This window comes from Phoca vitulina, unplaced genomic scaffold (genome assembly GCF_004348235.1).
Source record: "Phoca vitulina isolate PV1807 unplaced genomic scaffold, GSC_HSeal_1.0 scaffold11, whole genome shotgun sequence".
Taxonomy (NCBI): Eukaryota; Metazoa; Chordata; class Mammalia; order Carnivora; family Phocidae; genus Phoca; species Phoca vitulina.
Genome location: NW_022589714.1, coordinates 28,971,439 through 28,988,630, shown reverse-complemented (window position 1 = coordinate 28,988,630; position 17,192 = coordinate 28,971,439). Strand labels below are relative to the sequence as shown.

At 36.5% G+C, this 17,192-nt stretch overlaps 1 protein-coding gene across 3 annotated transcripts in view; it reads left to right on the top strand.

Moving 5' to 3' along the window:
- HCRTR2 (hypocretin receptor 2) overlaps positions 1 to 17,192 on the top strand; it is a 119,239-nt gene that overhangs the window by 37,236 nt on the left and 64,811 nt on the right. The window contains exon 1 of one of the 3 annotated variants that reach the window (XM_032409630.1): positions 16,179 to 16,217. The exons of the other annotated variants lie outside the window; for them this stretch is intronic. The gene's annotated coding sequence lies outside the window, so the exon portion shown is untranslated. Of the gene's footprint in view, positions 1 to 16,178; positions 16,218 to 17,192 lie in introns of those variants that run through there. 3 annotated transcript variants of the gene reach the window in all.

Below are 17,192 nucleotides of genomic sequence, written 5' to 3'. Positions count from 1 at the left end.
GATTTTAGTTCTTTTACTTCTCCAGAAAGGGTTTCTCTAATAACTTCCATGTTTTTTTCAAGTCCAGCTAGTATCTTTAAAGTGATGATTCTGAAGTCTAGATCTGACATCGTACTAATGTCTGTATTGAGTAGGTCCCTGGCAGTCGGTACTACCTCTTGTTCTTTTTGTTGAGGTGATTTTTTCCGTCTTGTCATTTTGTGCAGAGGAGAATAGATTAATGAGAGAACAAAATGCTAGCAGGGTAACAACGTCCCCAGAAAATATACTCTAAACAAATCAGAAAAGACCTGAAGCAGTGGGAAAAGAAAGGGAAAGAGAGAAAAAAGAAAAGGAAAGAAAAAAAGAAAAAAGAAAAAGATAAAGATAAAAACAAACCAAAGCAGAACAAAACAAAACAAAACAAAAACAGAATGTGATCAAATATGATCAGGCTGGTTTATAGATCAGTGCCACACACTAGATTTTGGGTGTATTTTGGTCTGTTAAAAGAAAGTCCCTCCCAAAATTTTAAAGAAAGAAAAACTTATATATGTACAAAAATAAGGGTTGATATGATGAAGGGATGGAATATGACTGTAAAGATGGAAATTATAAAAAATTTTAAAAAAGGATTTGATAAGTTGTTTGAAAAAAGAAAGAAGAGGATTAAAAAAAAAAAAAAAAAAAAAAAAGAAAAAAAAAAAAGACAGTTAAAAAAAATAATTAACTTTGAAAGACTAAAGAATCATGGTAAAAAAGCCATGAATTCTATGTGCAGTATTCCCCTAGTGCTGGAGTTCTGCCGTTCTCATTGATCGGTAAACTTGGTCTTGGCTGGCTGTTCTCGCTGATCTTCTGGGGGAGGGGCCTGTTGCCGTGGTTCCCAAATGTCTTTGCCGGAGGCAAAATTGCCCCGCCCTTGCCGGTCCGGGCTAAGTAATCTGCTCGGGTTTGCTCTCCGGAGCTTTTGTTCCCTGCAAGCTTTCCGTACAGCTTTGGAGGCGGAGAGTGAAAATGGCGGCCTCCCAGTCCCCGCCCCGGAGGAGCCGAGAACTCAGGGTCCCGCTCCTCAGCAAGCCCCCAGAGAAAAGCAGTCAATCACTCCCGTCTCCCCGGTCTCCGGCCACACTCCGCGCTCACCCGGCCTGTGACCGTGCCTTTCTATCTGGCACCCGACCCCGGGTGGAGTCTCCAAACCCAGCAGATCCCTGCGGTGCGCTCCCACGCCACTCCTCCCGGGGGAAGAAGGTGAGTCTCCCCGGATCTGCCGCTTATTGGGTCCCTGCTGGAGGAGCAGTGGCCCGACTGTGCCGTGGATCGCGGTTTATAGCAACCCCGAGCTGAGAGCCCGCGCCTGGGCTCCGTCTCTGCAGCCGGCTTCCCTGCTCCGATACCTGGGAGCTCTGCTGCACTCAGGCACCCCCGGTCTTTCTGTGACCCCAGGGGTCCTGAGACCACACTGTCCCGCGAGGGTTCCACCCCCCACTTCGCCACCAGAGTGACGTCCCTCAGCGGAGCAGACTTCTAAAAGTTCCGACTTTGTGTTCCGCGGCTCTATCACTTGCCAGAAGCGGCCAACGGAGGCCCCTCCCCCGCCGTCTATCCTCCCGAATATCGCCTCGGATTCACTTCTCCGCACGTCCTACCTTCCAGAAAGTGGTCGCTTTTCTGTTCAGAGAGTTGTTGCTATTCTTTTCTTCGATCTCCTGTTGAGTTTGTAGGTGTTCAGAATGGTTTGATCCCTATCCAGCTGAATTCCTGAGAGGAGACGAAATCCAGGTCTCCTACTCCTCCGCCATCTTGCTCCGCCCCCTGTATTGAATATTCATAAGCAAGATACCTCCTTTTTGTGGCAATGATAGCCCTCATTAAAGGAACAGTCAAACCGAATCCTGGACTTGGTGATCTTTGCCTTCTTATAAATGCTTAACTTTAGGAGCTGATCTATCTTCATAGAATGACTTTTTTCTGGATATGCCCTGTCAAAAGCATGGCAGGGACAAATAGTTTTGGGGGGGGCAACACTCTTATACACACACACATACACACACACATATACATGTATGCCACTTGAGCCTTAGCAGTTCTCTTTTTATCTATGTAGTATTTGCTTCAATATATATCTGAATTGTTTTAAAATGTGAAAACAACTGGTTTAGAAGGAATAGTTACCTTTTATTATTCAGAGTTCTCTAGGTTTTATTGATATGTCAAAATCAAAACTGAGAACAACAGCATAATTAAATGCCCCTCTAAAATTGTCTCTATAAGAGATAAACTATGTACCCTAAGCTTTGTAAAGAGACTATCTATATATGACTGTATAAAATAAAATTTTTCTCAAGGATGGATTTTTTTCATTTGTCCTATATATAAAAACTTATTTGACAAATAACCTGCAAAGCTCAAGCTTGAGAAATATTTTATTTTTCTTGATTATTGATTGGCTATCTTATTTAACAATGATATTCAGTGGCATTCAATATTGTAGTCATTGTTTAGGTTTTTTGTTTTTGTTTATTCCCTAGTGGATCTATCATGTACCCAGTTGTGTTAAAAGAACGGGGAGTAGACAAATGAACTAGATAGAAATAGCCACTGACCTTTTGGAGCTCAATTTTACTGAGAGTTGAGACAATCAACAAAAGTGATAAGTAAAATATGTACATTAAAATTTTAGATGAGGTTAGGTGCTATGGAAAAAAATAAAATGGGAGAGGGGTTAGGGAATGCCTAGGGAGGTATGGACTTACCTTAATATTGGATGGCCAGAGAAGTTCTTCCCAAAAAGTAACATTTGAGCAAAGATTTTTTGGAAGGGGGTAAGAAACCATGAAGATATCCTAGGAAAGAACATTCCCAACAAAGGAAACAGCAGGTGTAAAAGCCCTGATGTAGAATCATATCTGAGTTATATGAGGAAGAGTAAGGAATTAATGGCAAGGAAAAGAGATGTAGTTGAGGAACAGGTGGAATATCTGATAAGAACTTGTAGGTCATTATAAAGACCTAAGGTTTTTTTTCTCCAGGTGAAATGGGAATCCATTAGGAGGATTTGAGCAGAAAAGTGAATGTAAATACATTTCACAGACTCACTCTGTGCTGGGTTGAAAATACACTGTGAGGGCATACTAGATACTGTATCGACTCTACTTCTATCTGCTTCATGCTTAACTCCACAACCTGACTTTCACTTCATGTGACATTTTGCATAAAGGCTTTTTCTATGTTCTAAGTACTGTAGGAGCTTAATCTGCCCACAAATCCAGCCGATTGAAAGTGCCATGGAGCACAGACTGGAAGCACTCTCAACATATGAGTCAGGGTAGTTAGTAGATAAATACCATGGGTCTCTCTCACTCCTTGGGTAGATAACCCTAAGTTGTGTGTTCTACAATATTACTATGAGCGCCTCCCTCTTAAGTAAGCTCAGGTTACTGGTGTCTTGTACCATGACATAATTTTTACTAGTTTTCCTCCTTCTGACCCCACTTCTCTGTTTCTCAACAGTGTTCTGGGGAACACTTCCCAAATAAACTGCATTTGCTTGAATTCTTTTCTTAGAATCTACTTCTAGGGAAACCTGAGCTATGACTGGGGCCAAGAGTGGAAGCAGAGTTACCTTATAGGCTATTGCAATGATTAGATGCAGGTTAGATGAAGGTGGGCTATTGCAATGATTAGATGCTAGCTTAGATGAAGGTGGGAGCAGTGGAGGTGTAGATAGTGAGAACTATCATACTTGGAACATATCTTGAAAGTAGAGCCAACAATATTTATTGACAAATGAACTTAAGGATGTTACCAAAGTTGTTGTCCTAAGGAAGTGGGAGCTTGGATTTGGAAGAGTTCAAATCAAAAATACCAAAATTATATTTGAGTTGGAGATGTCTGTTAGCTATCCAAGTGGAGAAGCCAAGTAGGCACTTAAACATATGGGAATGAAGTTTGGTAGAGAAGCACAAGTTGAAGATATTTTTAGGGAAATATCAGCAGGTACATGGTGGTATTTAAAGTGGTGAGCCTGGATGAGATCACTAAGTAGGTGAATATATAGAAAAGAAAACACCTAGGAACTGAGATGTGATATACTCCAAAAAAAGCTAGAAAAACAATGAAACATGAGAGGAGACTGAGAAGAATGGTCAGTGAAGAAGAAATCTAAAGAACCAAGATATTTAATTGTTTTAAGGAGAGAGTAATCAGCTGTGTCAAGTGCTACTGATAAATAAAGTGAGATGGGAGAGGAGAATGGGCCGTGAGATTTAGGACTGTGAGTGTCATTGATGACCTTAGGGAGAATGTTTTTGGTACATTATGGGGTAGGAAGAGGACAAGTAGAGTGGATTCAAGAGAGAATAGAAGAGAAATTAGAGACATTGATATAGAAAATTCCTTCAATGAGTTTTACAATTAAAATAAAATAGGAAGTGCTTGGAGGGCAGAATACCCTCAAGAGTGATTTCTTGAGTTTTTTTATTTGTTGGTTGGCTCATATGTTTGATTTTTAGGTAAGAGAAATACCATCATTTGTATCATTTTTTTTTTTAAGATTTTATTTATTTACTTGACAGAGAGAGAGTGCGCACACACAAGCATGGGAAGCAGCAGGCAGAGGGAGAAGCAGGCTCCCCAGTGAGTGGGGAGCCTGATGTGGGGCTCTATCCCAGGACCCTGAGAACATGACCTGAGCCCAAGGCAGACACTTAGCTGACTGAGCCACCCAGGCACCCTCATCATTTGTTTTGTTATCCATGTTTTTAATCCTTACTCTGGCTACCTGGTATAACACATCTCTTATCCATATTTTTAATCCCTACTCTGGCTACCTCGTATAACACATCTCTATTGTTAATCTATTATAGTTTACTTAGCCTGAATTTTCTCATACACTTATTATTATATTTGCATTTTCATTTTTTAAAAAAAATTATGAGTTTTTTACATTTGTTAAATAATATTTACAAACTTTTTCACTTACTGAAAGCATTTTCTCATCTTGTTTTTGAAGGCTGGGGCCTAAATAAATATTTATTAAAACTTTGAGAAGCATATAATAAGACTAAGAGAAGGCCAAGTATTGGTTGAAGAAAATTTCAGGTATTTGGTAGTAGAAAGGAAGGACTAAGTTACGGCTCAAACAGTTTTAATATAAGTGTGGGTGTAGTTATACAAATTAACAATTATTTTTTATAAAATTTAAAAATTTTGTTTGTATTCATAATATTTGAAACAATTAGAAATTAGAGAATCACTATGAATGATTATAAAAATGTGAAGTTGCAAGACAATTATACACAAGAAATGATCTCATAACTGAGGTTACACCTGGAAATTTTATTCATCTTCTTTGAAAGAAAAATATTTATTTTATGAAACAAGCTATGTGTTCAAAAGATGAGCTAAGGTAAAGTGCAAGAAAACACAGATTTTCTTTCTTTTTTTTTTTTTTTGAAAAGATAGATTTTTCAGACAAACTGGTTGTAGTGGAAACTGTGTGAGGCAATTAAGAATTTAATAAGCATTTGGTTTATTTTAAAGGAAAAATGCATGCAAGGAATGTGGTGAAAAAATAACATCTACCTATCAGGATTTGCAAAAGCCAAAGATGCTTTTAAAAATAGCAACAAACTGAGAATTAAGTTTCATGTCCTTGGCTCATCCTAATGATATCAAAAATAATGGCTGCAAAAATAAGATATGTAACATTTATTGAAAACATGAAAGGTTTTATATGCATTATTATACATCAGAAAGATTTTATCTTTTAATTAATTTTGGAAACTTTTAACATGACCTGTTCCTCTTAAAAAGATCACATCAGAAAAGGCAAAAATAATTGATGATTATTATAAAATAAATTTTGTATGTGTGAGAATTATCATTGACTTAAAGTAATTTTTCAAGTTCAAGATTTATCATGCAGTAAGAAAAAAATTTTTGTTGAAAAGACAGGAGACCTCATTATATTCCTGTCTTTACACCGAATGGATATGTGATCATATGAAATATGCTTAACCTTCTTGGCCTTGATTTGCTTCTCTATAAAATGGGAGAACTGAAGATAAATTCCAACATACCTCATAAGTCAAATAACCCTGGCATTTAAATATAGAAATCTGTACATTTTTGAGATTAAGTCCTCTTACCATACGTTATAGCAGGGTTGAAAATTAATTCTGAATTCTCGCTATTTATATTCATCAGAGAATAAAGCATTTCGCTAATAAGGTCAGGACAGCTATTTTACAGGTGTGTGTTCCTAGCTTGTAAAATAAAAACCCTCAATTTTTAAAGCATTTGTCGGCATTCTAAATGAATATGTAATATATAAAACAAAACATTTTCTTTGCCTTGGACTCATTTAAAGTAGAAATTAATAAATTAAAGATTTGACTATTCCATGAATTTAATGATTATTTCTCTTTACAATGGTTTCCACATCAAGCCTGAAAAATGTGATTTCTTTTAAACTTGCCATTTGAAATGAACTTAAAGTCCTATTCGATTATGAGATGTAGGAAACAAGGACCAAATTCATACTTTTGTGGAGTTGTATTAGGACAAAATGGTGGAAACAACAGGGAGAAAATTGTAGCTTACAATAGAGAAGAATATGTAAGAATTAAGTGATAGAATAGGCTGGAATGATGACATCAGCGCCTAAACACTTTAAATGTTTAAACAATTCACTGTAATAGGGCTATTGTGCTAAAGATTTTTGCCTTGAGTGGGAGGTCAGACCAGATGACCTGTAAAGTTCCTTCTAACAGTCAACTAGAACAACTCTCTCTTTTTTTTCTATCAGTTATCTATCCAGTATCAAGAGAAGGCATGCAGTAAACTATTGCTGAACGTCTGTCTGTATTAATTTTAAAAGTATGTTACAACCTCAGATATTAAAAGAAATGGTTTGTAATCTGTGTGATCCTGGAACAAATTTACCTTTTAAAATCATGCCAACATTTCTTGTTTTCATATATCTTCCTTGGATCTAGCTGAGCTTTAATGGCATCATCATGGGATATGGCTTGAGATTTATATATGGAAAACTTGGGAACAACTATGGATTGCTACCTTAGTGAGGCGACATTTGATTTTTTTTTATGTTATGTTAATCACCATACATTATATCATTAGTTTTTGATGTAGTGTTCCATGATTCATTGTGTATAACACCCAGTGCTCCATGCAGAACGTGCCCTCTTTAATACCCATCACCAGGCTAACCCATCCTCCCACCCCCCTCCCCTCTAGAACCCTCAGTTTGTTTCTCAGAGTCCATCATCTCTCATGGTTCGTCTCCCCCTCCGATTTAATCTTTTTAACCAGAGCTAGTTTTTATTTAACAAAAGATGCAGAATTCTGAATTTTACCTGAAAACCCCCATTTAAGAATGTATTACTCATAAATTTGCCTCATGTGGCCGATTAGATCTAATCCTGCAGAGATATATATTCAGATGGGAACAGGAAGGTTATTCCAGGGTGTTATCCATGTCATCTATTGATTTCTACTCTGACTCATATGGATGAAGTTGCACCCCACATTTTAAGCTGGTATCATTCTTGCCATTTTCTGCTGTGATGTGCAGTTCAGAACCTCCAGATTAAATCTGTAATGGAATTCAACCATGATAAATATGTATAGGTATATTTAGATGGACTCAATGATGAGCTATGTTTTAATCAACATCAGGCTTAGATGAACTATGTAAATGAAAGAATCATGCATTAAATTGTCATTTGTGCAAGAGCATTACTTACTAGGTTTCTCAATGAGCTAAGCAGAGTACATAGAATACAAGGACTAGGTTGAATTACATTGCCATTTTAATCATGTCTTTTGGGCCTTAACTCAAGGCCCAAATATGGGTACTGCTGCTGAAGCATCTCTCAGAAAGAAGATGTGAAGTACTGAAAAATGTTTGAAATAATTGAAAAATTATTTTTATTTTACTTACCGTGATTATTTTATTATAGATGTTTTTTCAAAGTTAACTCATTGCATTTAAGTTTTGTGCTGTGTTAACAGAATAGTAATGGATATCAGACTGTTTTCTAAATCCATTAAAGTAGAACCCCCAAGGGAGTTCTGAACAATTGTATTCTTCCATATGTTATTGGCATGCTTCATGAGATAATGATTTAATTTCTAGGCTACCTGAATTCATGTACTAATGAGTCAGATAATAAAGGAGGCTTAATCATGCTATTTAAGTGTTAGTGGAAAAGATTTATCAATCAAAAAAGTTGGCGTAGAGAAAGATTATAGAATCCCTCATTGAATGGAACAGTTCTCCCACAAATGTTCTTTGGTTTATCTTTCAGCATGGCACCATTCTAAACTATCTAACTCAGCATAGCTTATCTTTCTTTTTTTTTTTTTTTTTAAGATCTTATTTATTTATTTGAGAGGGAGCAAGAGAGTACATGAGCAGGGGGGGAGGGGCAGAGGAAGAGGGAGAAGCAGACTCCCCGCTGAACAGGGAGCCCAATGCAGGGATTGATCCCAGGACAGGATCATGACCTGAGCCAAAGGCAGCTGCTTCACCAACTGAGCCACCCAGGCATCCCAGCATAGCTTCTCTTATTTTAACAAATAAAATACATAAATACAGAGGATTATTAGAAATGTGTTATTTCTTAGGCTGGTGTAATCATAGATATAGTATGCCTACATAATTTGAATGATTAATATCATTAATAACACAATTATTAGAATAGGAGAAGTCTTTAGTTTGTTAGTGCTGTAATAGAATTTTGGGTTTTTTTTCCTAGCTCAAAAGGACATCTTTTGGGGGGACCTCTTCTCCAAAACTATACGACTGGATGGCCAGCAAATACCAACTCTGTAGCCCTGTAGTTCTGATCTTCATTGAATAGACCAGGGGTGGACATCTGCCCTGGGGTCACTCAGATATTTTCTTCTTAAAATTTATATATGAACTGAGAAGCTTAGCTCATCTCTGACATCATTTATATTAAAATGAGACAGGTCCTCATATTCTACTGTTGCAGGGGGGATCTGAGAAACCCAGTCCACAGAGAGAACAAAGAGAAGACTAAAATAGTTAAGCAAGGACAGGACAGAGAACAAGACACAGAGATATGGCCCTGATGGTTTTCCATTTCCTGATCATAGTCCCTTTCAATGGCCAGATATGAACATCTCTGGGCTCTGTAAGACATGCTTGCATCCTTATAACACATTTCTACTTCTTTTCATATGCTAGAGTTGGTTTCTTTAGCTTGCAGGAGAAAGACCTTGACCAGTACAACTTGACTTTGCCACATTCTTTTGGATTTAAGAGCCCTTTTGGACATCAATTGACATTGTTTTTACTTATTAAGAGTATTATCAAGTCTATTTTATTTTATAGAATTTGATTGCCTCTCTGCTTTTTGGCTGAGATCAAGTGTATTTTATAGAATTTGATCATGAGGTCATAAAAATAAATAAAAATTATAAAGGTACAGTAAATTTCAAAGTATGAATGTCCTGGACCTTCAATCTTACAAGTATCTTGCAAATGATTATAATTCATCTCGATAGGGGCACCTGGGTGGCTCAGTTGGTTAAGCGTCTGCCTTCAGCTCAGGTCATGATCCCAGGGTCCTGGAATTGAGCCCTGTGTCAGGCTCCTTGCTCAGTGGGGAGCCCGCTTCTCCCTCTCCCTCTGCCCGACACTGCCCCCGCTTGTGTTCTTGTGCTTTCTGCCAAATAAATAAAATCTTAAAAAAAATAATTCATCTCGCTGCCAAAATGCTTGCAAGTAATACTCTGTTTGGTTCTGGAAAAGACATATTGCCTAAATATTGGTAGGAAAAGATGGACCCTTTTTTTCCTATGCCTAAAATCTCCATTTTGCTCAGTATTTAATTTAATTCAAGCCCTATGTGTTTCCTGTCCCTTTCTGTTGTAGGTGGGGACAAATTACAAATGCCTTGGTATTTTTAAAAGCCCTTCATGACCTAGTCCCATCTTTTATGACTTTCCTTCCAAACTCTGCCATCCAGCCTTATTAAATTTCCCTCAGATCCTTGAATGTGCCATTCTTCCCTGACGTTGAGCCTTTGCACATACAGTGATCTTGATGTGGAGCTGCTTGGCCAGCTCTTACTTCTCCTTTAGGTCTCAACTTGAATACCCCTTCCTCTGGGAAGCTTTTAATAATTCCCAAGGTACTGGGATATGTAGTCTTACAGCAAGCTGGACTGTTTACAACACCTACCTTATTTTATTGTTATTATTTGTTCAATGATATCTCATCACCTGGCCCATGAGTACTGTGAGAGTAGAAATCATGGCTATCTTATCCCCTCTTTAGCACAAGCTCTCTCTATAAGAGCTTAACAGCAACTAATGTTAAATTAATCCCCCACATGAAGAAATACCTGTCTTTACAGATATCTGTATGATGAATGTCCAGCACTTGTTCACAAATTCCTATGCCAGTACTGAGGATGCAAGATGAATATGACATATCCTAAGCAGTCCTCCAAGGCTGCAGTTCTATCCTAAGTATGAGGTTTGCTTCTAGTGTGAGTGGAAGAATTTTGATCCTTCAAGACTATATATCTTTGGAAATGACACTAAGGTGGACATGGGTAGATACCTACTCATGCCATTCCCCGTTTTTCCTTACTAAAGGCATCCCAAATTTGTTCAAGTAACCATACGCTTAGCTTCAGTGATGAATCATGATTTTTCTAAAGCAACGATATCAATCCTGTTTCCCTTTCCCAATGACTGGTTTGGAGGTGGACATGCCAATAACTTTTAGCAAATTGGATTTAAATTTTGGAGATTCTAATAAAGGTTTTGCTATCTAACAGAAAACAAAAGCAGCACCAGGAGAAGAGCCTTTCCTGACTTGGATGCAGTTATGAGAGAATATGATACCAAGATTTGAGGTAGATATTTTATAACTAAGTTTAGGATAAAAGTCATACACTGAAATGGCAGAGTGGAAGAATAGAAAGAGATTGGGTCCTTTCTATTTCACAAAGTGTTGACCTGACCTTGAGACAGAATTTGTCTGGATTCTTGTTAAATAATAAGTGTCCTTGTAGTTTAAGCTGTTCTCTACTAACAAACACATCATAACTGATGCAACATTTCCTTAGTCTAATCAAAATTTACCTGACAAGGGGTTGCCTAGTTTAAAAGTCCAATTATTTAGACCTCCTAAATAATGTCAGTGCCTCAAAGAGATACTAGAAAAGTGCTCATTTGTTTAATGGGATAACTTGCTATGCTCTTCCATTGGCATTATAACTGTGAATCTTGGTTTCCATTCTGGTGTGGATCAGATTATGGCTGGGTGACTCTCAGGGAAAAGAATAAAATTAAAGTACATGAAAGGAAAGAGAGGTAGGAGGAGAGCAGGCAGACAAAAAAAAAAAAAAAAAGAAGAACAGCAGAACAAGGTCAAAACCTTGGTAGGAACAAGAAGGTGCCAGTACAGAGCATAAAGGCCTGAGGTACTGAAGAACTTGAGAAGGTAGAATGGAACAAAGAAGAAAGAACATGAAATAGCAACATGTACAGCTTTGGTGGGTACAGAGGGTGCTGGCTGTTTATTAAAAGTCAAGTTTCAATAAGGTGACAATCTTATGACATCTTAAGATTTTTAACATATAAAGCAAACAACAGTTATTTAAATTATTTGCTATGGGTTTTGCCACTTATTAAAAATGTGGGGAGAATTTAAAATGAATAAGTACCTGCACGGTGACATCAACAAGATGTCAAACAACAAGATAGAAAGCCCCAGATGCCCTTCTTCACCCAACAGACATACCAACTCAACAACACATGGGCCAATTTCCTTTGTGACAAATTCAGAAACATATTAACAGGCTTCTACATTCCAGACAAACATGAAATGAGCCACATCAAAACTGGTAGGAAAATTTGTGGCACTCACTCACCATAGCCCATTTCACAGCATGCCACAAAGCAATTGGAAAGAAATTTCTCCCCTGAGAAAAAAGAAGACTGAAATGTATGTCTAACATTCAGACTTCAGGGGCCTGCCAAAGGATCTTGTTTCTGCCTTACCTAAATCTGAGCACTGACAGGGAATGGCACCAGGTTGGGGGCCACTGAGAAAAGAAGCAATGTTTGGACTAGCATGCATTTACTCACCAGAGTCCCTCCCCCTGGTTTAGTGGGGAATGAGCAGGAGAAAATTTCAAGCAGCCAGTTTCTCCCTGCACAAGGAAGGGGTTAGAACATATATCTAAAGTTCCAGCTTCTTTGGTGACTGCTAGCAGCACTAGTTTTTGCCTCACCTGTCCCAGAGCACTGATGAAACCCCACATATTCTAGATGCCTGGGGACCACTGAGAACAAAAGAGAGCTAAGCAGCTTGCTACTTCTCCAAAAGACCCACAATACAATAGACAAGCACCAGAAGGAATAAGAGATTACAATCTCCTGGGGAAAAAAAAAGTGTGGGGGGGGGCAACTATCTGTAACTAGGAATTTACACACACACATCCAGAAGACTCATCCATAGACAAGGTTTGATAGGTCCCCAGAATCTCTAAATGGGCTGATTGGTGAAAGCCTTTTCCTGTACAGAGCCAGTCCAAAATGATTGAATGAGATTGTTTTTTGTTTGTTTATTTTTGTATGTTGTTTTGTTTTAACATGTAGATGCCAACACAGTTACAAGACACAAGAAGAAACAGGGAGACTTGGCCCAATCAAGAATATTAAATAAATCCAGAAACTGACCCTAAATAAACAGAAGTATATGATTTATCAGAGAAAGAATTCAAAATAAACATCACAAACACTGTTCGATGAGCTCAGGAAAACCATGCATGAAAAGAATGAGAATATTAAAAAAAAGATAAAATTTTAAAAAGAACCAAACAGAAATTCTGGAAATGAAGAATACAGTAATTTAATTTAAAAAATTGTTAGATGTGTTCAATAATGAACTTGATCAAGCCAAAGAAAAAGTCAGTAAACTTGAAGACAGGTCATTTGAAGTTACCCAATCAGAAGAGCAAAAAAAATGAATAATGAAAAAGAGTAAAGAAAGCCTAAGGGAATTATAGGGCACCATCAAACAGACCAATATATGAAAATGGATGTCCCAGAGGGAGGAGAGAGAGAAAGGGGCAGAAAGCTAATTTAAAGAAATGATGGCCCCAAATTTCCCAAATCTGGGGAAGAAAATGAACATCCATATTCATGATGCCTTAAAGATTCTAAATAGGAGAACCCAAAGAAGACAACACTGAGAACCATTAAATTGTCAAAAGCCAAGGACAAAGAATTTCAAAAAGATCAAGAGAAAAGTAACTCATCATGTGCAGGAAAGCCCCCATAAGACCATCAATGGATTTCTCAGGACCAGAAAAGTCAGCATTCAAAGTATAGAAAGAAGGAAACTACCAAGAAAGAATACTATACTTGGCAAAACTGTCCTTCAAAAATAAAGATTATATAAAGACTTCCCCAGAAAAACAAAGACTGAGGGAGATCGTCACCACTAGACCTGCCTTGCAAGAAATGCTAAGAGAAGTTCTTCAAGTTGAAATGAAAGAACACTAAACAACACAAAAGCATGTGAAAATATAAAACTCACTAGTAAAGGTAAATAAATAGACAAAAAATGAATAATACAATACTGTAATGGTAGTTTGTAAATCATTTTAATTCTATTATAAGTTAAAAGTATTAGGAATAAATATGACCACAAAATATGCTAATGGATACATAATGTAAAAAGATGGCAATTGTAACATCAACAACATAAAGTGTGTGTTGAAGAGGAGAAGTAAAAGTGTAGAGTTTTTGCATGCAATTGAAGTTAAGTCGTGATCAGCTTCAGATGGACTTATAACCATAAGCTCTTTTATGTAAGCGTCATGGTAATTACAAAGAAAATACCTAAAGAAGATACACAAAAGAACAGAAAGGAATCAAAGTATATCACTACAAAAAGAAAAATCAACAAATCAAAAAAGAAGTCATCAAGAGAGAAAAAGAGGGACAAAAACAAACACTATAAGACAAAAATAATCATATTACAAAATAGCAATAGTTAAGTCCTTCCTTATAGCAATTACTTTAAATATAAGTGGATTAAACTACCAACAAAAAGACTAGCTAATTGGATTAAGAAAAAAAACAAAACAAGATCCGTCTAAAAGATGTGTACAAAAGACTCACTTTAGATTCACAGACACACATAGGCTGAAAGTGAAAGGGTGGGAAAAGATATTACATACAAATAAAATATTAACCAAGAGAGCCTTACTTATATCAGACAAAAGACTTTAAGTCAAAAACTATCACAAAAGACAAAGGACATTAAATAATGATAAAAAGGTGAACTCACCCGGAATATATAACAATTATAAATATATACACACCCAATATCAGAAACAAAAATATATGAAGCAAACATTGACAGAAATAAAAGGAGAAATAGATAGCAATGTGACAATAGGATATTTTAGTACTTCACTTTTTTTTTAAGATTTTTTTAAGATCTTAAAATTTTTTAAGATTTTTTAAGATTTTAATTTTGAGAGAGAGAGAATTCACACAAGAGGGAGAGGGAGAGAGAGAATCTCAAGCAGACTCCTCACTGAGTGCAGAGCCTCATGCAGGGCTCAGTTCCACAACCCTGAGATCATGACCTGAGCTGAAACCAAGAGTTGGATGCTTAACCGACTGAGCTACCTAGGTGCCCCAGTGCCTCACTTTCAGTAATGAATAGAACATCCATATAGAATATCAAATAATGAAACAGAAGACTTGAACAACACTATAGACCAAATACACCTAACAGACATATACAAAACACCTCAACATAGCAGAACACATATTCCTCTCAAGCACAATTTGGAACATTCTCCAGGAGAGAGCACATGTTAGACCACAAAACATGTCTTAATAAATTTGAGCTTGAAATCATACTGAGTATCTTTTCTGACCATGTGGAATAAAGCACAAGATCTAGAGGAGATATTTGCACTCCAATGTTTATTGCAGGATTATTCTCAATATTCTCAGCATTATTCTCAATAGCCAAGAGGTAGAAAACCACCTAAGTGTCCATCGATGGATGTATGGATAAGGAAAATGTAAATTATACATACATTCATTCATTCAGCAATGTTCAAGTACCTGGTAATGCCAACACAGTATGTTATAATTCCATGTGCATATACTTATATTTTTCAGATGAATGAAGAATGATGCTGTAATTAATAAACTGTAAGTGTATTTAAACATTTTACTATAATTAAATTGAAATTATAATTATTTTATTAATCAACAGAAACTAAAATATAATTTCTATTAAGTATAATAACTTCTTTTAAAGTATAACTACTATTAAATGCTTTTGGCATTCTTTGCCTTATATAAGAGTCTTTGTACTTAAAATGCTTGATAAGCCCTACTTCACATGCTTATCATTGACAAAACATTTTCATTCCATCTCTACGACACTGAGAGGCCAGACTGTTTTGTCCTTACTTCACCGAGCATCAGTGTGTAATGAGAGGGGTAAAAAAGATGATTTTAAGTTCAGGGACATTGGGTTATGGAATCCATGGGATATTTATAAGAGCAGTAGCTATCAAATGTCACCATGCATATATCTTTAGAGAGTGTGTTGAACCTTATGCCCCCTCCATCGTACTCAATTTTCTCCTTTCTCATTGTCCTCCTTTTTCTTTTTTCCTCTGTGGCTTCATAAGCTTCATTAAACCCATATTACAATATAAGATGATTTATTATTTTTTTAATATAAGATGAATTAAAGTGCTCTAAAGTGCTTTCTATTTGTTCAGGATGGAGTCAGAAAGAAAAAAAAAACAAGATCGATATGTATAAGGGAAGTTTAAGGACACCTAAATTCATCGTACTTATATTCAATCTCTGAGCTCTATGGGCTTGTGGAGTGATGTCAAATTCCAGAAGATTGTTTACAATATCAAAGATCTAATGAAAACGGGACATAGATATTACTGAAGCATTCTTTTCATTAAAAAATAGCTGTTCTTATTTCAAATATAATGCATCTACTTTATGAAAGTGATAGAACTTAAATTTTAAATATGGGTGAAGTAAAACAAAGAAAAATTATCATAATCTAATATTAATCATAATTGATGTTTACTGAGTATTTCTTTTGCATGCCAGGCATTGTTCTGTTACTTGGATTTCTTCACTTAGCCCTTACGGCATTCTATGAGGTCAGTACTATTTTTATCCCAGGGTTACCTTTATGGCTTAAGAGATTTAAGTGACTTAGATAAGATTATACACTAGTAGTAAGTGGTTGACACCCACTCAGTCGGCAAATATTTATTGGCTGTTTACTAGAAGTCAGACATAGAGATGTCAGTGTGTGTTATTTCTGTTAATTTTTACATTAATTCCATGTGGTTGGGATTAGTGTCCGCATTAGTTTTAGATCATTGAAATATGTTGACCAAAGTCACAGAGCTATTATTATGTATTGGAACCTGAATTGGATATCAGTTCTATCTGATTCCAGTTTCTCTCCCCCATTTCTTGAATGTGTTTGTGTGTGTGTGTGTGTGTTTATGTGCACATATAAAACACATCCTAATTTTCTGTAACATAAAAAGCATTAATGTTCTCAGATATGTATTTGGATGGGGAATTTGGTACAGCATGAAGAGCTATTCTTGTACAATATATCTAGCAGTCACATGGAATTAAATATTTGAATATTGGTTGTCTTTGGATGTTCCTATAATTGTTTTCTATTCCTATGGAAACTGGATTATTCTGAGAACAGGTACTGCATCATATGCATCTCTAGTTTCCCTGTGATGCATAGTACCTGATTCAAAGTAGATGCTCTTAGTTATACTTGGTGACAAAAATGGGAGGAATTAAAAATGGAGAGCCAATTTCTACTGTGAACAAGGAAAGGAGAAAATGGAAAGATAAACAGAATTAAACTTAAAATGAAATTGAGATTTAGGAGTGTAGATAAATCTATATAATGAAGATATCAACATCCCAGTACAGAGAGTTCAGAGGAAATATATCAAGGTGGACATAACAATTATTATTTATCCAAAAAAGTAATGATTTGACAGTTGGAAAACAAGACATTATTTAGGCACTGGTTAGAGTCTGAAAGATGTTTCAGTAGGTTAGTTTGTTTGGGCCTGAGGCACTGTGGTGCAAACAGA